General features: G+C 38.4%; 1 long non-coding RNA gene across 1 annotated transcript; it reads left to right on the top strand.

Moving 5' to 3' along the window:
- The first annotated feature begins 17,140 nt into the window (after nucleotides 1–17,140).
- LOC124266601 lies at nucleotides 17,141–18,007 on the top strand. The gene is made up of 3 exons (XR_006895800.1): nucleotides 17,141–17,251; nucleotides 17,663–17,788; nucleotides 17,955–18,007. It is a non-coding gene; the product is annotated as an uncharacterized LOC124266601 (long non-coding RNA).
- Nucleotides 18,008–25,243: the final 7,236 nt, after the last annotated feature.

Genomic DNA, 25,243 nt, shown 5'->3' with positions numbered 1-25,243 from the left:
GCCTCGGGCTTGAAATCTCCAAGTTCTAGGTTAATCAAATATCACAAAAAGTCACAATCCAGACTGCCATATTTTTCCTATGATGGTCGTTTATAGCACAAAAAGCATATCAGTAATCCCGTGAGTGTCACTGGTCTCTTGTGATAGCTGTGATCATTCGTGAACGTTCTACACTGATGACACGGGCACGGGCCTGTTTCTTCTTGTGATAAAACAAGAAGGCTTCTTCTTGCACAGGGATATCAAGGTGGTTCTGAAATCACTACCGATCAAACAGTAGAAAATAAAATTAGTAGCACTGTTAATAATTGTCATCAAAACTGTAAAGCCAATGACCTGTGAAGATACTTCAAATGAAACGCCAGATGTTGCAGCAACAAATTTGTAAACGCCCAAAGGGCCGTGAGTGGCGATGAACATTACAGTTATTGCAAGAACAAGGCATGTCAGCTGAAATGCGCCCCGGCTGTGTCGCCTGTCAGGTGATCTACACTGGTCGTTGTGACGTGGTAATGATCTCATCTTGCATCTGGAGACGGCTAGAATGACGTTGCAGATGATGATGATGAGTATAGGAAGAATACATGAAAATACCAGACTAAGGTACGTGATGTGAAGTACCAGAATATTAAAGGATAAGGACGAACGGGTCCACAAGAAAAAGAGAGGTACGTTGAATAACAGAGAAAACACCGCAATAGCTATGATCAACTTGTTCTGAACAGAATCCCGCATACAAGTTGAGAATCTGAAAGGCATTGCCACGGCCAGACATCTCACAAAGGCAATCAATACAGTCAGATATGTTCCAAACGTTTGAACTGTAGAAAACAATGGTGCCATACAATAAAGCAGATATATAACTTGAATCGACATTCCTTCCAAGGTAAGGACACCAGTAATTAGTGCACAAATGATGATCACTAACATTCCAATATCCACAACATTGAGGTATCTCAGCAGCCGTAATGACTTTGAATTCAGTTTGGAGAGAACATACACACTTATTGAGTTGCCAATAATGCCCAGTAAGCACAGCACGATCCCGATATATAACATCAATTCCAGAATGTGTAGAGGAACCATGATGATGGATGCACTGGACGATCATCTCCACGCAAACTATATACTCCTGGTTGTTGTTTCCTTGGGGAAATAAATACATAATATGCTTAAGTTAGTGACATATAATGTTCGCTTCCCACAAGTGATAAAAATATTTGTAGTACATGATACATTAGGTTATGCATCCTGAAAGATCATCGCTATGCCATGTCTCGCCATATATAGCTCTCTTTGGCGAAATGTGAATATTTGATACATCTAATTCGTAATGAGGATAGGATATTGAATTAGCCTGCCGACTCCTATTAACAAGCTTCGGTGTGTCCCATACACAATTGTTACCCTGTACGTTATATACTCTCCCAAAAAAGAAACGCATATAGGAATTTCAACTGTATTTTTATGTTTATTTTGAAACATCTTGTAGGATTAATGAGTCAATGAAATATAGCGAAATTGCACACTGCGAATGCAGACTTATCTGTCTTTGGCACCAACTCGAGGAAAGTCAGTTTGAGTGTCACATGGAGACGTGTGAGACATCCAGAACTGCACGGCATCGCCTCGGCATCGAACGAATAAGTCTCAGAATCTTGTGTTGCCCCATCGCAGCCCACTCTGCCTGTAGTGCCTGTGCGAGTTGCTGAAGTGTCTGGGGCATAGGGTTACGGCGTCACACCCGTCTGTCCAGGGCATCCCACAGATGCTCGATCGGGTTTAAGTCCGTTGATCTTGAGGGCCAGGGGAGCACACTGATGTTGTGGTTCTGGAGGAAGTCTCTAGTGTGACGTGCTGTGTGGGGCCTGGCATTGTCCTGTTGAAACAACTCCTTCTGGCGACCAATGATTGGAAGGAGGTGTGGGCGTAGGATTTCGTCACAGTACCGTTGAGCTGTCAGATTGCCCTGGATCATTACCAAATCACTTCTCCTACGGCAGGTGAATCCCCACCACATCATAACACTTCCCCGGCCGAATCTGTCCACCTGGGGAACGCAAGCATCGGCGAAACGTTCACGTCGACGTCTGTACACCCGCATTCTTCCATCACGCTGTTCCAATAGAAATCATGATTCATCACTGAACCAGATTCTACGCCAATTCGGTAGGTTCCAGGCCTGATCGTTGGTGCACCATTGAACTCGATGTCGACGATGTTGTTGTCGAAGCACAGGGCCAAAATAAGGTCTTCTGGCACGTAACCCAGCCTCTCTCAACCTGTTCCTGACGGTCTTTAAAGAAAGCCTCCTCAATCCGGGTATTTGTCGAGCGGTACTGGTTGCCGTAGCTGTTCGATGACGCAGGTGATGTACCCGGATGTAGCGATCATGCGCCGATCATGAGGGGCATCTGCTACCGAATTCTGCAGGCGATATATCTCCCAGAGCCGTGAAATGGTGCTTTGGTGAACATTCATGCGTCGGGCAACTGCACGTTGAGACTGGCCAGCTTCAATCAAACCAATGGCGATATGACGGTTGGCTTCACTTAGACGTGGCATTTTGCGTTCGTCAACAAGATTCCAAATACAGTGAATAATCGACATACAGCGATCAACCTTTTATACCCATCATTGAGACTATCTGATCCCCAACTTTCACGTGCATTACATGTGAATTGTGTATTCTGTGACACTACACGCCGAAATTGAAAATCCTGCTGTTAAATAAGGGTATTTTATGGATGGTGCGTTTTGTTGTGACGTCTCAAAACATAAACACCATAGGACTCATTGCTACATGAAATTGCTATTTTCATGATGCGTTTCTTTTTTGGGAGAGTATATATTAGCTTCCAGAGTATAAGTATAAAAATCCCTCTCTTGGCTGCAGATACCTGTCCGCAATATTCGTGTGACCAGCTTATCTGACGTACTATTAAGGAGCAACGAAATAATTAGTTCCGAAGGAGTGTACTCATTATTATATTTACCTGTGGGTTTGCCACATTTTTTTAATTTGAAAGTTTGAAGTTTCACATCGCACTGCGGAAATCCTTATAACCTTCATCTTTAATACTTATAATTTAAGAAACAATAGCAGAAAATTACCATGATAAGCGTTATGATAAATTATACTATACTTTATTAAAGTACTGTCGGAAATGCTAGAAAAATGTTTTTTGACTTATATTTAAAATTCAGAGGTATTACAGTTACTTGAATAACAAATATCACTTTATGAAACATCTACCTAATGTAGACCGAGGGAATACATTTTGAGACATGCCCTAAAATGCGTTTTTACTGATGAAAATACCAAAAACTTAGAAAATAAGGGGTAGTGGGACGTTATTTGATACAAACATTAACTGCCTGTGTTACGTCATCAGCATGCACGGTATCGACAGGTGAATTGACACCTGAGCACACGCTCGGGCGAGGGGTCATCTCAATAGATGTTTTCTGCAAAATGTTGAATATGTGTACGTATAGTATACGTATTGGTTATGAAAGGGATCATTTGTGTATGTGTGTTTGTTCTGAAATAAACATACGAATTACTGTACATTGGAAAGAATCCTATCACTTGTGTTATCTTATCGATTGATTGTAGAAATGTGAAACGTTTTAATCAATGTTTTGCATGTCAAAAGTATATTTCATTGCAAAAATATGGATGTAATTCGGTCAGTTTAATCTAGTTGTGAACATTGGCCAAAGATTTAACCAAGTCACTGGTGTGGCTTCTTTAGAATATATATATTCTTCTTCTCCTAAAGTGTGTAGACCGCCCGTCTAAGTACTCCCTTGTCAAAGTTGTCAAAGATGGTTTTACGTCCCGATTTTGCTTTTGAGACGGTCCCTGTCTTGTCTGATTTGTTTACAATATTGTAAACCTGTTGGTAAGACATACCAACAGCTCTACAAGTTCTGTAATAAACCATTTCTATACTAATGAAAGGTTTACCTCTGTCTTTTTCAAGCACAAAAAACTTATAAACCTTTGCAACAATCGTCTGCAAATAGTTGGCCATAGTGGACGCTTTGATAAAGTTGTGCATGCATGACGGGAAACTAATTTATCAAGACTTAACATTTATATTAATATTTCTTCAATAAAGAAACGATAATTACGTAAAGTAACACAAACATTCAACATTTATTTGTTTAAGAAAAACGTTAATTTATATTTTTACACCACCTGTAGTATTAGTATAAATGTAAAGACTATTTTAGATTTCTGTTGTTTAACTCTGAAAAAATCTTAAGTTGTTGTTTTGGTACCAAAATCTCTCCTGTAAACTGCCCTTTAAATGCATTGGAATGTTACATCAACTGAAATAAAAATTAGGTACACTATAGATGAGTTGATATATTGACAACATAATACATTTATCACCTTTCTAAAGATATTCAGGCTAAAAAGCATTTTTCTAGCATTTTCGACAGTACTTTATATATTAAGCAATACTTTTGCAGAACAAATAGGATCACCTCTACAACAGAGAACGCCAATGTGTTTCAACCAAGATAACAATAAACTCAACATGAGATGATATGACACAATTTATCGATGGCACTTTTCCTCTTGGTACCAAACCCTCCAAATTTGATTAGTTTATTCAAACCCACAACACCGCTACAGTTCCATTCTTTTGTGAGTTAGTAAATCTAACAGACTGTGTAAGACAGTGACAAGTAGCAGTTGAACATGATTGAAAGCAGTCGTTTTAAAGGCTGCAGACGAACCAGCATTCCAGGATACAAGGAATTCTTTCCACTTTGACATCTGCCAGTTTCATGTTTTCAGGTCATTCGATGCCAACATTTGACATTCGTGGTTTCCACACGGTGTTTCTGGGTATTCTGAAACGGATTCCATTATGTTTGATAGCAACACTTTTTGTTTGAGGATTCGTGGAAGAGAAATGTGTTTGATTCGTGGTCTAAAGATTCCCCTAATGACAAATCATGAAGTTTGTTGTTGATGGATATGTCTTTCAAAACACCTTTTTGTTTTGTTCGTGTATTTCATTATGATTTGTTTGAATGAGAATATTATATATCACTGAACATGTACCTGTGTATTAACCTCATCATTGTGTGCAAACGGTAGGACTTTGTTAAGGTTGCGGAAGGAAAACATGTCTGTGTATAATCAATCGAAATGAAGCATTACTTCATGTCATTCTATTAAAGATTTTAGTTCAACGTTGGGCAGTTGTTTTTCATTTATGTCCACTTGAAAGTAGCAGGGCTATTTCCTGATTTTGAATGAACTCGAGGCTTGGACCAGCATCCTACTTTGAGGTCCAGTAGTAGACGGCCTTTGCTATGTAGATACACAGTTTTGATACTTGTAAACTGTTTAACAGAATAAAAGATGTTCACAATGTTTAGATTCATTATGTTACTTGTAACAGTGTCCTTGTATGACACGGAGAGAATGGGATTATCTGCTCTCGGAACAAGAAATACAGATCAAGAGCAACCCCATCCAGTGTGTACTGCAACATGGAAACATGGTATTTTAAACCATTTACATGACTTTGGTTTGAGAGGTCGTTTACCTCATTTTATATCACAGTTTTTAACTGACAGGCTATTTCAAGTCCGAGTTGGCTGTACCCTGTCTGATCATTATAATTAGGATCAGGGTGTCCCTCAAGGCAGTATTTTGTCTGTCACTTTATTTAGCATTAAGATCAACAGTTTATCCAAGGTTTTAAACGATTCAATTGATGGATCACTTTTTGTGGATGATTTTAATATTTCTTGTCGCTGTAAGAATATGCATACTATAGAACGGCAACTACAGTTGTGTTTAAATAAAATACATAAATGGTGTCTTGAAAACGGCTTTAAATTTTCTAAATCAAAAACTAATTGCATACATTTCTGCCGTAAATATAAACCACATAAAGACCCGGAACTGTTTTTAAATGACACTCCCATCAAGGTTGTAAAAGAGGCCAAGTTCTTAGGTCTTATTTTCGACTCCCATTTAACCTTTCTTCCGCATATCAAATCTCTAAAAACTAAATGCCTGAAGGCACTTGATTTATTGAAAGTCGTATCTAATTCAAGGTGGGAAGGGGATCAAGCTACGCTCCTATACATTTACAGATCACTTGTCCACTCGAAGCTTGATTATGGCTCCATCGTATATGGTGGAGCCTGCAAAAGCAACCTCAAACTACTTGATTCTGTCCACCACCAAGTCCTAAGACTTTGTCTTGGCTCTTTTAGAACCTCTCCCATTGATAGTCTCTATGTTGAGGCTGATGAGCCACCCCCTACCCAACGTCGTATCAAACTATCTTTACAGTATATAACAAAACTCTATTCTAACGAGTCTAATCCTGCATTTAACTTTGTTTTCAATCCTTCTCATGAGGAGTTGTACAACAAAAAGCCTTCTCTTGTTCCGCCTCTTGGTTTAAGAATTAAACCATTTCTTTCTGCTGCCGGCTTTGAGCTGGAAAATATATCTCCTTCCCGTCTTCTTTCTTCTCCTCCTTGGCAACTGGTGAGGCCTGAAGTTGACCTAACTCTGACAAAGTTTAAAAAATCTGCAACTAATGAATTACAGTATAAACAAGAATATAATCAATTAAAAATCAAATATAAGACATACAAATCCTTTTTACAGATGGGACGGTGGCGCAGTGGCATGTGCCACTGTCATTGGATCCAGAACAATATCTCCTAGAATACCTGATAACAGCTCTATATTTACAGCAGAAGCAAACGCCATATTAACAGCTCTTAAATATATTCAAAGACATCCCAAACATAAACAATATAAAATATTTTCTGACTCTCTTGCAAACATCCACTTTTAATTGAAATAATCGAATTATATAATGATCTTGCTACTGGCCAATGCGACATCGTCTTTTGTTGGTTACCCAGCCACGTTGGCATTTCTGGGAATACAATGGCCGATCTTGCTGCCAAGGCAGCACTCAACAAATCTGTGACACCACTTCTTATTCCTTACTCTGATTACAAAGCTTGCATTAGAACTTACATCCGTGATCTGATGCAGAAGAAGTGGGACACCCAGGTAGGTATTAACAAATTACATGAAATAAAACCCTATATCGGTTATACTTACTTGGGTTGTCAGTCCAGATTTGAAGAGGTCATTATACGACGATGTCGTATTAGCCACACAAGATATACTCATGAATACCTATTGAAAGGTGAGGATCCTCCATTTTGTATCCCTTGTGATGAAAGAATCACAGTCAAGCATGTCTTGCTTGACTGTGTTGAGTATTCCATCACAAGGGATATCTATTTCAAATCCAAAACTCTGAAGGATCTTTTTAATAATGTCAGTTCTCATTTAATTATTGCATTTTAAAAAAAAATAGATTTGTTGAGTGATCTGTAAATAGATATATATTTTATTATTGGTAGTTTAGATTAGCAGCTGAGATTGTTAGTGGCTGTATCCTCAAAGGGGGTTGAAGTATTGTAAAATTATTGTCCTCCTGAGAGGGTACGTAAGTCCCAAAACATTTAGTCAATCTAAGTGTACCTGCTTTTTAATCGTAGAATAAGTGTGTTTTTAATTTATGGCTAGTTTTCTCTTCTGTCGCCAATGGCTGAAGGGATGGTGTAAATCCAACTAGGGTCCATGCAGGTAGCAAAAGTAATGTAAGTCCCCATGGTTCCTAGTACGGTGATCTACCTTCAGTTGTTGGCGATCTATAGCCCGTTTTTATATTGTATTGTCATTTCTAGTTCCAATATTTTAGATTCAATTGCTAGTTTTAAATGGATATCTGTGATACACTAGTAGTTTTACTGTTCTTCGTCAACAGGTTTTTAATTTTTAACTTTATTCATCTTTAGTATAATTATAAAATGTTCTCGTCACGATATGGCTGAAATATTGCCGATGTGACGTTACATATTAACTCACTCACTCAGTGTGTACTGACCTTTGGAAAGACAACTGTACCCTGGAAACGATGTTGAAATGTATGCGTGCAGAATGGCCCAACACCTGGGACATGTACATGTCCAGAACAGATTCTCACGGGAATCTTGACGAAAGAAATAGCTCAACAATACCACAAAACACAACAAGAACTGTAACTAACTATTGGGCAGGCAAGCACGATAAGTTCTTGTGACGCTAAATCCGCAAGCACGGAACATGCGCGTAGATGACAGTGTCAGTTCTGTTGCCAAATGATTAGGACCAACTTTTGCTTTCTTGAGGAATTACTATAGTAATGATTTCGCCTATAGTAAAAAGTTGCAATGGAATCAGGACTCCATGTCCTCATGACTTCATGTGAACACATGGTACATGTTCTCAGTGTGTCTGGCTATCAGTATCAAATATAAAGACATGTACGGACAGGTTGTTAAGTTTTCGTCCTTGCTGTTTATCCATGGTACTACAGATTTATCCATGGTAACTACAGGTTAGACAAAGCAGTCACACAAAAGAGTTGATAGACTATGCTATAGCAAAAAAATAATACTGACTAGGACAAGACAAAAGCCATCATTGATCTCACGTATTCCTACACGTGCCGGTATAGTCATTCCCATAGATAATGTTTTACCTGAACTGTCACCCAGTCCAGCTGTATCCGCATCAGTAACAACATTATTTAACCAGGTTTAGCGCTAACAAGTACGTAAACTGTTTCTACGAGTACATCTTCAGCATGTATCATACAGCTAAAACCGCATCACAAATCATCAATAATACGAATAACAACATCCAATATACAGTTACGTTCCTTTTATTGCACACTACGTAACTGCGCATTATGATAATGGTAAGCTGGGCCCATGCAACATGTGTTATTTTTGGGATTACACTTTCTTACTGAAGTACAGATGCTTGTATTTGTGTGGGTTTCAGTTCCATCTGATATGCAAATCCATACTTTCAGCGATCTAACTCACTCATACATGGCTTCCACAAAATGGAGTGAGTGAGTGAGTGATTTAAAATTTAATGTCACATCGGCAATACTGCAGCCATATCGTGACGAGAACAGTGATATCAATAGTCAAATCAATAAATGTATAACGTAAAAACCTGTCATCGAAGGACAGTTAAACTACTAATATATCACAGCTCTTAATATAAAAATAGTACGCTATCATAAAAATATATCACGAGAGACAACAGTAGAATTTAAAAACGGGCTTTTAAAGTACCTTTGCTACCTGCGTGGACCCTAGTTGGATTTACATCATCCCTTCAGCAGCCGGCGATTGTAGTCAAATTTAGTCAGAATTAAAATCACAAAAAGTTTACGCTTAAAATCCTGGTAAGTTTGAAATTTACCTTGAGAGTTTTGGGACTTGCAGGAGGACAATAATTTTAGGTTACTTTAACCCCCTTTGAGGGTCCACAAAATGGAAGTCTTACAACTGGTAGTCCAAATCACGTACTTTGTGCACCCCTCTCATATCGCAATTACAAAAGCGGGTGCATAGAAAGGTGATTTGGGAACCAGCTCAAGGTATTAGGGCACAGTAAACTTGTGAGTTAGTTATACTGTTCGCTATAGCAATATGAAATTTGCGAAGAAAGATCATTGGAGATTTATTATTAAAGCCAAGGGATTGTGTGTCTTGATTGCCAGATCTTTTTCATGGACAAAAATGAAGATTGCCTGTGTATTTTCCTCTTTAGATAGCCGGACAATGCAATCAGTTGTTCGTGCATTTCACCGATGTATGTGTGATTTCATTCTGGAAATATATTCCATGACCAAAATCACGAATGAAATAAAAGGAAATCACATAAGAAAACAGCGGTCGGGAGACTTTGTATGCTTTTACATTCGTGGATTATCCGATCCACCTACGCACTATTGAGCCAAATTTGATGTGAAGAATATTGAAATCCTGGATAAAACTAGTATAATACATTTAATAATGTAAGGCCAGATATACAATGAACAATTATATAACCAGATAGGGAAATATAAATAAGGACGTGTCCACCTTTGGATTCCCTGTAGTAGTATAAGTGCAGTGATTACAATGACGAGTAAGGTCAGCTGAAATACACACTGGCTGTAACGTCTATAAGTTGTTCCACATTGGTTATCCTGAGTTAGTGATTCATTTTGCATCTTGAAACGACAAGGATGAACAATACTGAAAACACTGCCGGAGCAAAGAATAAGCTGAAAATCTGAAAGGCAGTACCACGACCAGGCATCTCACGAAGGCAAAAGGCAGTATATCAAACTATAGATATAAACAACACCTAAAGAACCGTGTGCGACAAAAAGTATTGCAGTGATTGCAATGACCAGACACGTCGACTGAAATGCACTCCGGCTGTGTTGTCGATTAGGTTAACTACTTTGGTTGTCCTGTCCTTGTAATGATTTCATTCTACATCTTGAAACGACTAGGATGACGTTGCAGCTGATAATGACGAGTATCGGAAGAAACCGGCAAAATAACTGTTGAAAGTAGATGGAGAAGTCTGAAATCCAACTGTATGAGGACGTTTCTCGTAGGAACTGTGCTGCAATGACAGGCACGTTGAAAAGCACTGAAAATACCGCACTTACAATTAGTAACCTATTTTGCATAGAATCCCGCATACAAGTTGCAAATCTGAAAGGCATTGCCACGGCCAGACATCTCACGATGGCAATCAAGACAGTCAGGTATGCTTCAAACGACTGAACTACAAGAAGGATTGCCACCATACACAGAGTGACAATAATTAATAGGGGATTTAACTGTAATCCTTCCGACATAAAGGCAGCCAACACCTTGTCAATGCAAACTATCGCTAACAGTACAATATCCACCACATTGAGGTACTTTAACAGTCTTAAGGACTTTGAGTTCATCCTGGAAAGAACATACACGCTAATTGCGTTTCTTATGATGCCAAGTAAACACAATACGATTTGAACGTATCCTAATACTGCCCAAATATACAGAGAATTCATGATGATGCTGGACGATCTAATCAATGCAGTGTCTCGTTGTATATGTACTGCAGGCTGTTATTTCCTTTGGGAAAATGAATGCATAGTGATGGTTGAAATGGTTTGACAGGACAAAGGGCTTCCGGTACATATTTGGAAACCGTGGTATTAAGAAAATAGAGCAATCTTTCATCTGATCTGCTTAATTTAATCAATTTGTGGTGATATTTGCTTTCCAAGAAAACATATGTACAACCTGCGCGTACAAATGAAGACTCGGGTTAGTATACTCGTCACTGATTGGTGAAGAAAAGGCGATTTACACGTGCGATCAATGACAGAGAACATAAACACTAATCACATCGCATCTGTCGTAAAGGAAATGCAAATTATCGTTAACAGTACAATATCCACCACACTGAGGTACTTCAACAGTGTTAGAGACTTTTTGGAACGAACATATCACATATCCAATAATACCTAGTAAACGCAGTGGAATTTGAACGTATATTACTACTTCCCAAATATACACAGAACTCATTTTTAATCACAAATAAAATTTCATTATTTACTCTTATGCAAATTCAATATCATATTTACCAATATTTTGTCACAGGTTAGTGAACACCGATTTCACTGAATCGTATAAGGAAAACTTGAAATTTGCATTCACAAAAATAATTAACATTTTCAAAAGTATATGAAATTATCGTGGTTCGGGAATATTGTTTATGTCGTTCTATGCACAGACAACGATGTCTAATGAAATGTCTACAAGACAATTTCTACAATTATAATGATTGTAACAAATATAAAGCATGATGTGTATTTCAGGACTTTACACCAATATTCTGATAGCTCATTACAAAGCTTGACTTTTGTCCAACTTTTATGGTAAAATTGTGGCTGGGACTATCTGATCCACCTACGCACTATTGAGCCAAATTTGATATAAAGAATATTGAAATCCTGGATACAACTAGTATAATACATTTAATAATGTAATGCCAGATGTACAATGAACAATTACATAACCAGATAGGGAAATATAAATAAGGACGTGTCCACCTTTGGATTCCCTGTAGTAGTAGAAGTGCAGTGATTACAATGACGAGTAAGGTCAGCTGAAATACACACTGGCTGTGACGTCTATAAGTTGTCCCACATTGGTTATCCTGAGTTTGTGATTCATTTTCCATCTTGAAACGACAAGGATGAACAGCACTGAAAACACTGCCGGAGCAAAGAATAAGCTGAAAATCTGAAAGGCAGTGCCACGACCAGGCATCTCACGAAGGCAAATGGCAATCTATCAAACTATAGATATAAACAACACCTAAAGAACCGTGTGCGACAAAAAGTATTGCAGTGATTGCAATGACCAGGCACGTCGACTGAAATGCACTCCGGCTGAGTTGTCGATTAGGTTAACTACTTTGGTTGTCCTGTCCTTGTAATGATTTCATTCTACATCTTGAAACGATTAGGATGACGTTGCAGCTGACAATGACAAGTATCGGAAAAAACCTGCAAAATGTCTGTTGGAACTGTATGAGAACGTTCCTACTATGAAAGGTACGTTGAAAAGCACTGAAAATACAACACTTGCAATGAGTAACCTATTTTGAACAGAATCCCGCATACACGTTGCAAATCTGAAAGGCACTGCCACGGCTAGACATCTTACGAAAGCAGACAGTCGGGTATGATTCAAACACATGGACTACAAGAATGCACAGATATACACATAATGAAGAATAGAATCTTTCCCACCTGAGGGTATCAATCGTGAGCAAACTAAAAAAATCCATCACAGTGAGGTACTTCAACAGTCTGGAGAACTTTGAATTCATTTTAGAAAGAACATACATGTAGACACTGATCATATTTCCAATAATCCATAGTAAACACAGTGGAATTTGAATGTATATAACTACTTCCCAAATATTCACAGAAGCCATGATTCTGTGTCTGCTGAACGATCAACCCAACGCAGTCGCTCGTTGTATACATACTCCTTTGAGAAAATGAAAATTATTGGCGTAAGTCTTTCACATTAATTTCTACCAGAAGCGTTTATGTTAAAATGTTAGCTTTGTTTCAGACGTAATTGTATGCATATATTGTAATACAGTGACCACTCACTAAAACGGACAGTACAAACAACATTCATGTGAGATGTTTCGGAAAAATATTCCCCTATTACATCGGATACATTTCCACCACAGCTCGGCACATGTATCCCTGACTTCAGCACATATTTAAGAATCACTTCTCAAATTGTCTTTGTCAAAATTACATAGTTTACAGTTGAAATCAAGCGTAATACATCAGATATGAAAACCATCGGTTTGCTTTGACTAAACAATGAATAAAACAGATTTTACATTGTGCAGCATTTGACTAAATTTTGAGAGATCAATACTGTGTTTTTAGGGCATCTGAGCACAAATTAAAGTATTAAAATATATGCAGTGAATCGGTAAATCCAAAGAGAGTTGTCTATCCCGTTTCCAGTACTTATTAGGTATTTTCTTTGAGGTGAAGGTTGGCTTAATAAAAATGGTTAAATATAAACCATGCTGTGTATATATTCCAGAAATTTACACCATTATTCTGATAGCTCATTACAAAGGTTGATTTTGTTTCCATCTTATATTGTAACATAGTGGCTTGAAATATGGCTGCAACATTATAAGCAACAGAAACAAGACAAACGTGTGTTTTGTTTTCCGTTTGATTTACGTCTAATTTTTGCTCGATAGGTCTAATTACGACACACTGTAAAACTATTTTATATAAAGTTAGTTAAAATTCTTTCGAAAGAGCATCAAATTCTCACTAACAAACTAAGATTTCCTTTTGGCACGTTTTGTAATCTGTTTCTGAGTAGTTGTAGGTAGATAACACCAGGATACAATAGAGGATGGTACCTGACAATGTCATCTACATGTAACCATTCAATAATTATATGCTATTATGTTATGTTGCATTTCAACATATATAATGAACCTCGGTAGCATTCGGTCACACACTTATTGAACAAAGCGCATAAGAAAAGACATGCTATATCAACAATGAAACCGTCTTTAAAAGTTCTGTATTCTGTCTACCGTTATTCACAGAGTATTCTCTTTCGAACTCGTAACCCGTCACAGGGTTTCAAACTGAAGGAAAGTCTTGTGCCAAAATCTTGAACTTTGTCATGAACTATGACAGTATGACAACGTGTATGATTGTCTTTGTTAACATGAAGGAAATATCGCAGCAAAGTACGTAAAATTAACCTAGAATAAATGAGTGAGTGAGTGAGTTAAGATTTAAAGTCACATCGGCAATATTTCAGCCATATCGTGACTAAAACTAGACTAAATTCTAATAGTTCTAAATTCATACTACATACATATAGTATATAAAACCCTGTCAACAAAGGACAGTAAAACCACTAGATTATCACAGATTGAGTTAAAACTAGCTAGCATATATCTTTAAAAGTACAAAACTATTTTTGAAGTGAGTGAGTGAGATAAGATTTAAAGTCACATCGGCAATATTTCAGCCATATCTTGACTAAAACTAGTTCTCAATTTATAATACATACATATAATATATACACCTGGAACTTAATTAAGCACCCCCTGATATATTTCACGATAGTAGAGCAACTGTTAACCATCGTTAAACATGAATGATATCTCTGTATTACAACACATCTCTAGTAGTCTAAAAAGGTGTTTCAGTTCCTTTGCACTCGTCACAACGCATCCCTCGTGCACGTGAAGCATACAACCCACACTTTTCCCAAAATTCAGTTTCTCTGATATGCAATTTATGGGTATAAAAGCAGACAAATTTGTAACTGTCTCCATTAATGAATACTGAAATGGCGAGCAGATGACTTTCTGAAGCACTAAGGTGGCAAATTATAGCCATACATGCAACAGGCATGTCCTTCAAAGCTATTGGACGACAACTTGGCTACAGTCACTCGGTCATCAGCCGACTTGTCCGAAGCATCAGATGACAGGAGATGTGAGAGATCGTTCAAGGCCTGGACAACCCAGGAAGACAACGGCCTGGCACGTCTGGTAAGGCGAGAACCCTTTGCCACAAGTTCGGGTTTGAAGCGCCTGTGGTTACCCTACAGACAATTATCCACCAGAACCGTCAGAAATCGCCTTAGGGCACTTGGTATGAGGTTCAGAAGAGTCATCAAACGTCCTGCTCTGTCTGATCTCCTTAAGAGACGACGTCTGGAGTGGTGTATGGCCCGTCGGCAGTGGAACCTGAGGACATGGAGGAGGGTCCACTGGTCAGATGAGAGCAGGTTCCTCCTCCACGTTACAGATGGTCGAGTGAGAGTGTGGGGGCATAAAAACACTGCTTACGTGCCCAGGAATATCCACCCTACTGTTCCTTATGGTGGAGGATCGGTTATGATCTGGGGCTGTCTTTCACACGACTGTAAACTTCAAATGGTGACTGTCCGAGGACATCTTAATGGTCAGCAGTACATCCGGGATATTCTCCATCCAGTTGTCGTGCCTCACTTTGACAACCATCCGTTGGCTACTCAACCGATATTCATGGACGACAACGCCAGGCCACATCAATCACGTGCTGTGACCGCAGATCTCCAGAATGAGGCTATTATGACATTACCTTGGCCAGCAATGAGCCCCGATTTGAATCCTTTGGAGCACATCTGGGACTTTCTTCGACGCCGTGTGAGGTTGAGAGAACCCCCTCTCCAGAATCTTGCACAGCTGGAAGCTGCTTTGCATGAAGAATGGCGGCAATTGCCACTTGATCGTATCAGAAGGTTTACCAGTAGCATGAGGAGAAGGATTCAAGCTGTCATCCAAGCACGTGGGGGATACACCCGATACTGATGCCAGACCCATCAGATGTTAGCATGTGACATTGCTTGTGCATCATTTCTTGTAATAGTCAGCCATTGACAATGCTACGACCATACTTGTTCAGTGACTATTTTCATCAAAAATCAATAGTGACCAAATCACATTGGTTACGCTATTAAAACAACACGAATTGGAATCATTGTCGTGTTTTTCATTTGCCAACAGATCGTATGTTTCACAATAGCTAAGGTTCCACTATCTTTGGAATAGTGAGAAAGTTACAGCAAGTTTTGTTTCTCATCATCGAGAAAAACACGGGGGGTGCTTAATTAAGTTCCAGGTGTATATAAAACCCTGTCAACAAAGGACAGTAAAGCCACTAGCATATCACAGATTGAATTAAAACTAGTTAGCATATATCTTTAAAAGTAGAAAACTATTTTTGGACAATACAATGTAAAAAATGGGCTATAAATCGCCAACAACTGAAGGTAGATCACCATACTAGGAACCATGGGGACTTACATTACTTTTGCTACCTGCATGGATCCTAGCTGGATTTACACCATCCCTTCAGCCACTGGCGATTGTAGGAAAATTTAGCCAACAGTTAAAGTAACAAAAATACTACGATTAAAATGTGATAATATATATTTTTCTTGGAAACTTTTGGGGCTTACGTACCCTCTCAGGAGGACAATATTTTTACGCTACTTCAACCCCCTTTGAGGGTACAGCCACTAACAATCTCAGTTTCTAATCTAAACTAATGCTAGCTTTGAGTATGGGACCAGAAGTGGTGTCACAGATTTGTTGAGTGCTGCCTTGGCAGCAAAATCGGCCATTGTATTCCCAGAAATGCCAACGTGGCTGGGTAACCAACAGAGGACGATGTCGTATTGGCCAGTTGCAAGATCATTATATAATTCTATAACTTCTATTATAAGTGGATGTTCACAAGAACTATTTTTAATCGCCTGAAGGCAAGAAAGAGAGTCTGAAAATATTATATATTGTTTATATTTAGGATGTCTATTTATATATTTAAGAGCTGTTAGTATTGCGTTTGCTTCTGCTGTGAAAATTGAACTGTCATTGGGTAATCTGGAAGATATTGTTTTGGACCCAATGACAAATGGGTTTCAAGTCAGAACTAGCTGACCTGCACAGAGTTTCCCAGCCAAGTGTGTCCCGGTCTATCTCTTCCTGCCTTCACGGGTTTGTCGGAGCGTTGGACTTCATCAAGTTCCCGATCGACGATCAAGGGCTTCGGTAAGTGAAGGCAGGATTTTACGGGATAGCCGGGTTCCTTGGTGTTGTTGGGGCGATCGACGTGGCACTCATCCCCATCACTCGACCGGCTGCCGACGAAGAAGCGTTTGTTTGTCGCAAAGGTTTCCACACTTTGAACGTCCAAGCCATTTGCGATTCAACCTTGAGGTACGTACCAAATAGGGTTACAAACGAAGCATACTCGTATCTATGGGTACTCACAATAAGGTTAACTGAAACAAAATGACATCGTTATTTCAACGACAGATATATATATATTTGATGCGTGAAAACATATGTGTTTGACCTTCACCTTAAATGCTAACCCAATGAAATTGAAAGGCCTAAAAAAAGTTGTAGATCTAATATGAATGGTGTGAAGGGGCACTTTTAAGTTTATCTTGTCTAAATTGTGTTGTAGGAATAAGAAAAAGCTTTCTAATTAACGAATTTTTATTTTACCCAACTGCATTCATATGATCGTTGTTGCTGTTTTTGACATACATAATGGAAAGGTTTGGTTATATTTTTTTTTACTAAAATGCACAAATGTTAAAAACTTTTATTATTTTTTCGCAGATTTACCAACATAGTATGTAAATGGCCAGGTAGTACCCATGACAGCTTCATATTCAGTAATAGCAGAATAGGAGAAATACTCGAGAGAAGAGCTGGTGGAGATGGCTGGCTGCTGGGCGATTCTGGGTAATTAAACATTTATGCGCAAATATTCAGTTTGATAAAATAGTAAAAAAAAAAATATATAGCAATTTGAAATAAATTGGAACCTTTTCCGTATGTTTTCCTAGCATGTCATAATTAATTGTCTCTGAAAAATATACAGTTATAGTGACTCATTTTTACAAAATAGATATGCATGCAGATCTTGGCTGTTGACGCCATATGTCAACCCAAGCCCAGGGGTGAGGAGGCTACAACAGAGCACACACAAGGGTATGATCATTCGAGTGCAGCTGACCTTGGATAACACCTGGACTGTAATAGAAAGACAATAGTTAAGCTTGGACTGCACAGAGTGGACTAGACTGATTAAGAAGGGCACAAGTCGTTGACTTCAGGCAGTGGCCAAGAGAGGATGTGTTATGCTGAGTAAATATATAGCTGAATTTACAGAGAAATTTTATTTCTTGCTTTACCCCAGGTTGTTTCATCCCATTTAGAGGTTGTTTCACCCAGCAAATAATAATAATTAGTATTATCAACTATGAAATTGACTATTTTGAATCTAGTATCAGAAAAAGTGTCAAAAAGATATGACGGGTGACAAAAACATGTCAGATCCTTTTGAAGTCTGCTGCTTCAGGCAATGGAGAATAAGCCAGTCGCTCCTTTACTGTGGCCAACACACAGCTTCTCCCTCTCCAAGAATTCTCAGTTCTCAGGGTATATCAAAACAATAACATACAAAAAACACTTTATTATCTTCAAGAAATAGGCATGAATATTATGCTATGAATTGGATGTAACTCAAAAACTTATATCAGTAAGTAACAACACAATATTTAGTATTACATTCATATGTAACGACAACGGATTTAAATTATGGATTTTTACATTTGCACTTATTTTCTATAAATAATACAAACTTATGTAAATGGTTGGTTGGCACTCACTTGGTCGCGATGTCCGTCCATAATTTCTTTTTCTGCGAAGCCGACACCTGGGAGGAAAAGTGTCCAAAAAGAACGCTATAATTGGATTTTGTCTCTTCTATCAGGATTCCACCTCTGTGGCAGACCAGTTGGACGTGGACGTGCTTCCTTGAAGGAGTGCTGGGAATGCAAGACTCCATTATCCGGGATATCGTCTGCCTTGTTTGTAAACATGGGAATTCCCTCGTGCTTGTGACGTCACGGGGAACCCCTACTAAATCTCCCTTTGAGATAAAAGAGTTCCTTTCGTAAATTACGAAAAGTTACTTAAACGTGACTAGTCGTGTTGGGGTTACGAACTCGATAAGAACGTTTCGAGAGTAGGTCGTAAACATTTTCTTAAGAATTCTTATCTTTTGGCGTAAGCAGTTAAGAATTCGTAGCTCTACGAACGTTTCGAGAATAGGCTCGCTGAATAATAAATAGACAAATCTATCTTTGCATGCTACAAATTGGAAGGTTCGTTTGGGAACATAACATTCCGGTTAACCTTTTTTTTCTGAAATGTCAATTGAAACATTTACAAATGTATTAATTTCCCTAACAGTTTTAGCTGGACAAATGACAACGTTATCAATTAAAACAATCTCACGAGTGCTGACTGGCATTGTCAAGCAAATACGTTGTTAGAACAAGATTTACATGTAGTACACATAAACGATGACAATCACATCAGATATGATGACAAACTATTTCATCATTTCTATTTTGCCTATACTCGACAGACCAGTGTACACATGGGAGCAGTTATGTTGCAAAGCCCTTCTCGATAAGAGAAGTCAGACCGGTGCTTTTAAGAGATTAAGAGAAATTAGTGGACACAAAACTACCAAATTCATGTCTGCGGTTGGGCGAATTGCGTCCACCTCAACATTCTAGAGCCATGTAACATAACATCTTGGACTTGGATTACTTCTACGATGGTAGATTATATTCCTTAGTAAACACACTTGACGCCTTTATAGGAATACAAAGGGCTTTCACCAGTGAAGATCCGGGTTAGAATCGATCTTCAGCAAAAGACGCTTGTCCACAAAGGGATATTGCTGAGTGCGGCTTTTAACAACAATTTAACAGATACCAGGGGCTTTCATCTCAAACAACTTTCCAACACAACTGATAAGCAATATAGGTCTGTAGTTTGACACAATGGAGTGGTCACCTTTCTTAAATAAAGGCATTACATTGGCATATGTCCAATTATTGGGATACACACAGCAACTGAGGGACATATTGAATAATTAACACAGTACAGGACTGATAGAGTTGACAGTTTTCTTAAGCAATTGATGACTGATTCTGTCGGGTCCAGCAGCTTTCTTTACAGGCAAGCGTTTAATGATATCGGATATTTCATTACTGGTAAGAATTATGTTTTCCAAATACGCGTCTGTGCGTTTGTCAAACTGAGGCAGGTCTAAATTCTCATCTTTTCAAAATTGCATATAGATTCAAATCGCATATTCATTCAACATATTAGCCGTTTCCAAAGTCAGAGAACGCTGACGGACCCTCTTCGGTGCCATTTCTCTATAGAGCGGGAATGTAGGAAGCGGAATTGGACTTTTTTACTATGGTGTCACCATGCACAGATTTCCACAGGACCCCACAGTTCGTGCTACTTACTAGTTGTTGTAAAATATGTATATGATTGATGACCACAAAGATTTTCCATGACACAACTTGTAACATAACGATTTCTTCCTCGGAAGCGAGGTTGTGGTCGAAGTAACGATAATATTGTAAGTAGTATTGTATTGACACCCACCTCGTTTCCACGAGAGAAATTGTTATGCTATAAGCTATGTCATGCAAAATCCTATTAGCTATCAATCAAATACATAATTTACTACCAGTAGAAAGTAGTTTTGATTTTGTAACTCGGTGAAAACAAACCTAAATAGCATTTATCCTCAGACTGGCGGTATTCGCCATTTTTGAAAATCGTAAAGTCAAGGGCTAAAGTCTGTTAGAATTAATGAGATTATGGTTTGTTTTCATCAAGTTAGAAAATCAAAACTACTTTCTACTTGTAGTTACATATGTATTTGAATCATGACCAAAAGGATTTTGCATGACACAACTTGTAACATAACGATTTCTCCCACGGAAGCGAGGTGGGGGTCGAAGTGACAATACTGCGCGATAGATTTCTTGCTTCATTCACGTGGTTAACGTCCACTCACCAGTATGTAGATACTAGTCAATGTACGTCTTTATATTTGGTCTTATAATCCTAATTAGTTTATCATCATACTTGTATGCATTTTGAAACTAAATAAAAAGCAGACGATATGCTGATACTTAAAGTGAATTTATAACAGGACTGTAATATCTAGACATTTTATAGTTTGGCAATGTGAATCATAATTCGCACACACGCCCAAGTGTATGTTGTCTGTCTCATTACACTTCGCGACGAAAACAGTGATTCTGGGCATCCACCCTTTTTAATGTCGCACTGTTTAGGTTGAAGAAATTACCCGTAACCGTGATGAGCGAGGCTGATCATCGTTTTCACTATCACTAGCGTCTGGCTCGAACAAATAAGGCCTAGCGACACCAAGCGATTTTGACATAATCGTCTATGAAAACAAGTTGTAACTCGGAAACTAGGCAAAGCAGGAGACAAAATTAAGTGTAGATTGTGAGAACATATAGTTTTTATCTTTCACAACAGTTGTCACGATTTCAGGTTTATACAAACCTGTAAACAAGATAATTTACCCCCTGAAATGTACATGAATTCTGCATCGACCCTCATATCTATTCCTCATATGACGTCACAGAGACGCTCCGCTCTGATTAGTTGAAATTTCGTTCGCAGGTGGAAATTGTGCACTGTTGTCCAAAAGGTCGATTTAAGTTAATTAAAGATCGAAATGAGTAGTTTGAATGACGGGGTTTCATTTATAACGATGCCAATTAGTGATTTATGTATTTGTACCCCCCTAGAGTATATGTGATCTTTAATTAACCCAGGGGACGGTTTGGGTTAAATATCCAGGGGCCGGTTTGGGTTAATATCCAGGGGCCGGTTCGGGTGTATCCTGGGGGGTTGGTATCACCTTGTTGTTGGATGGTGGCCGCCATCTTGTCTTGTGTTGTTGTTGTTTTCGGTGTACTACACGACACGAAGGAAAACACATCTGGTAAATCTAGCTGTTATGTTGATTGTACCAATGGTTTAGACGACTTAGGGGGCATTGAATCCAACAGAGATCCGGATGGTTTTTTGTTTCTCGCTGCTGCTCCTTTGTTGGGGTGTATGTACAGTGGTGTTGGCGCCCTTTCAACCTTGTCTATCTCGTGATGATGGCATCTTTTCCCGATTGAGTTTGTTCAAAATTGCCTCTGTTCACCCAGCAGGAAAATGGGTACCCGGTGGAAAAAAGTCATATGACTATAACCTTCTAGCGCCTAACAGGCAGCTTGGGTTATCCGGGGTAATAATGGCCTTGATTGTTAGCGCTATGAGCATACCTAGTGTGGAGTTTGGCGCTATATAAATGGACACATTATTATTATTATTATTATTATAATTGCCAATTCAATGTAGCTTAAAATGCTATTAATAGTTGCACAACAACTTGCTGTATTGGGAACGTAATTTTCACGTGTCAGTTACTTGCATAAATGTAACTTGCAACACAGAAATCGGGAGCTCTCTCACATACATCTGAGCAATGCAATTACTTTGATCCCGCACTAATGTATTGTTCTCAAAATTGCAAATGTCTGTCTGATCATATTTAAACTGACTCATTGAACGAAATCCAATCTATTCAGAACAAAACTACCAAACATCAACTTAAAGTGGTAAACAAATATTAAAATGTTCGCAAGAAGAAAATTAAATCAGGCACAAACATAGAGGTAGTCTTGATCCATGCGCACGTTTTGGTGCTTGGAAGCAGCCAAAACAAGCCTAAAATGACGGAAAATAAGCCTGAACCCACCATCAAAACCAAACGAATTCCAAAGTCATTCTCCAACAGTGAGTGAGTGAGTTAAAATTTAACGTCACATCGGCAATATTGCAGCCATATAGTGACGAGAACAGTTGATATCAATATTCAAATCAATAAATGTATAACGTAAAAGTGAGTGAGTGAGTTAATATTTATCGTCACATCGGCAATATTTCAGCCATATCGTGATGAGAGCAATCTATACTTATATTAAAGATCAATCTAGTTAGAAATTAAAAGCCTGTTGACGAAGAACAGTAAAACTACTAGTGCATCACAGATATCCGTTTAAAACTAGAAATTAAATCTAAAATATTTCAACTAGAAATGACAGTACAATATAAAAACAGGCTATAGATTGCCAACGACTGAAGGTAGATCACCATACTTCGGACCATTGGGACTTACAGTACATTTGCTTCCTGCATGGGCCCTAGCTGGATTTACACCATCCCCTCAGCCGGTTGCAATTTAGACACATCTAGCCATACATTACAAAAGACATATATACTACGATTGAAAATAGTGGAGAGTTTGGATTTACTTTGAATGTTTTGGGACTTACGTATCCTCTCAGGATGTCTGATGTTCCAACGGTAAACCAGCTACAAGTAACAAAGAAGACCCTTCAGGCGTTGTCTACCACATACAATGCGAATGTGGTGACTCGTACTTAGGAGAAACGTCCTGCCCCCTAAATCTGCGAATCAAGGAACATCTGACAACTTTAAAGAAAAAGGACTCCAAATCAACCATTTCCGACCACACCCATGCTCACCCGAACCATACCATCTTTTGGAACAACATCAGCATCCTAGAAGCCAACCGGTCAGATTACAAGACAAGAAAACTCTTAGAGGCAATCAACATCAAACCCTCAGCCCGACAATCAAGAGAGATCAAGGTTATTACATCCCGACGGCTAACGATCAAATAATCAAGCCTAATCAAGAATAACCCACCCTTGCCCACTGGCTTCAATCATTTCTTATCACAACAAGCCTCATGTCTACACACTGTACATCAACCTCCTCTACTGTATAAACTCAAATACACGCCATGTATATATTTCTCCTTGTGCATAGGGTGTGCATCATTTGCTTGATAACGGTGTTAGGATCTACACCGAAACGTCGCATCCACTGCAAGAAAGAACTTGTATATCCATAAAAAGTGTTCCTCTTCAACATGTATGATTGTCTTTGTTAACATGAAGGAAAGTCACGAGGCAAAGCATGTTAACTTCACTTATGATACATAAAGGTGTCCAGAACCTGCATGGTTGTCTTTGTTAACGTATCTCATAAATAGAAATAGGCCGGAGAAAGTCATTGTCAATCATCTGTCGAAACAAGTTGCAATAAATTTCATATCTGCATGAAAAGGCAAATTCATATTTTTTCGTTAAGAGAAACAACTACCAAGTACACTAACTACCTGAATAACAAGAAAACAAAGTCATCAAGGAGAGTATTGAAAGTTTTTATGATCTGCTCCAGAGAGGAGCACTATCATCAAATTCAGTTGAAGCCTAACTTGTTGCCATGGAATCCCACATCTAGGGATCATGCTTGATATGTGTACCAAGTTTGATGAAGTTAGAATGTATAGTTTGGAAGATCTTCTCCGGACAAGATGACATCCTCATAGTCACAGCTTAACTTCGTTGTTGCGGGGGATAATAAATTGAAGAAGAAGAAGGGTTTAGCTTTGTATAAAGGCCATACGACCTATCGTACAAGGTGGTACAATAGTGATTTTAGTTACCAATTTCACTCAACAACGCTAACAGGAGCAGAATAAACATGTTCTAAGAACTTGACAAAATTATTTATGATGTTAATGTCTGATGATGCACATATGCTTTGGAGAGAATAGCAATATCCATGGACCGTTTCCGGAACGTAACGCCGACGCATATCCTTATAACGTTTACAAATATAAACAATTTCATCCTCAATACTTTTACACAGTTTACATAACACAAGATCATCGTTACAAGAGGCGATTCCTCTTCTAATATATTTGATACCTAGTGCATTACATCCTGTACTAAACAATGTGAACAGACGCTTATTACGTATGCACTTATTACTTATGTTAAATGATAAATATTTTTCACAGATCAACAGAGATTTATGGAAATTATTGAAAATCAGCGAAGGAACATTTAGGGAAGAATGCATAGAACAGTTAATTATTCAGTAAACATACACAGAAATATTTTTGTATCACCGACATCTTGTGAAATCCAAGCAGTACCAAAGCCAAAATAAAATAACAAATCACTGACATGTCGAGCCCATGTGGGACGTTTCCTGAATTCAACAGATAATAAAACTTGATAACATTGTTATGGGTATCTACATTTTTAATAATGTTAGCCAGTTTGTAATATATCTGCCATATCTGCTTAAGGATACCCTCCCACATTTCCCATATACAACAGCATTAGAAGATCTGTAACTAATCTGTAGCAAACATTTGCACAATTTTCGATGAACAATTTCAATACT

Source organism: Haliotis rubra, unplaced genomic scaffold (assembly GCF_003918875.1).
Source record: "Haliotis rubra isolate DU_JTF1 unplaced genomic scaffold, ASM391887v1 Scf1267, whole genome shotgun sequence".
In the NCBI taxonomy this organism is placed as follows: domain Eukaryota; kingdom Metazoa; phylum Mollusca; class Gastropoda; order Lepetellida; family Haliotidae; genus Haliotis; species Haliotis rubra.
The sequence above is the reverse complement of the archived record's forward strand: the minus strand, read 5'-3'. Positions and strand labels throughout refer to the sequence as shown.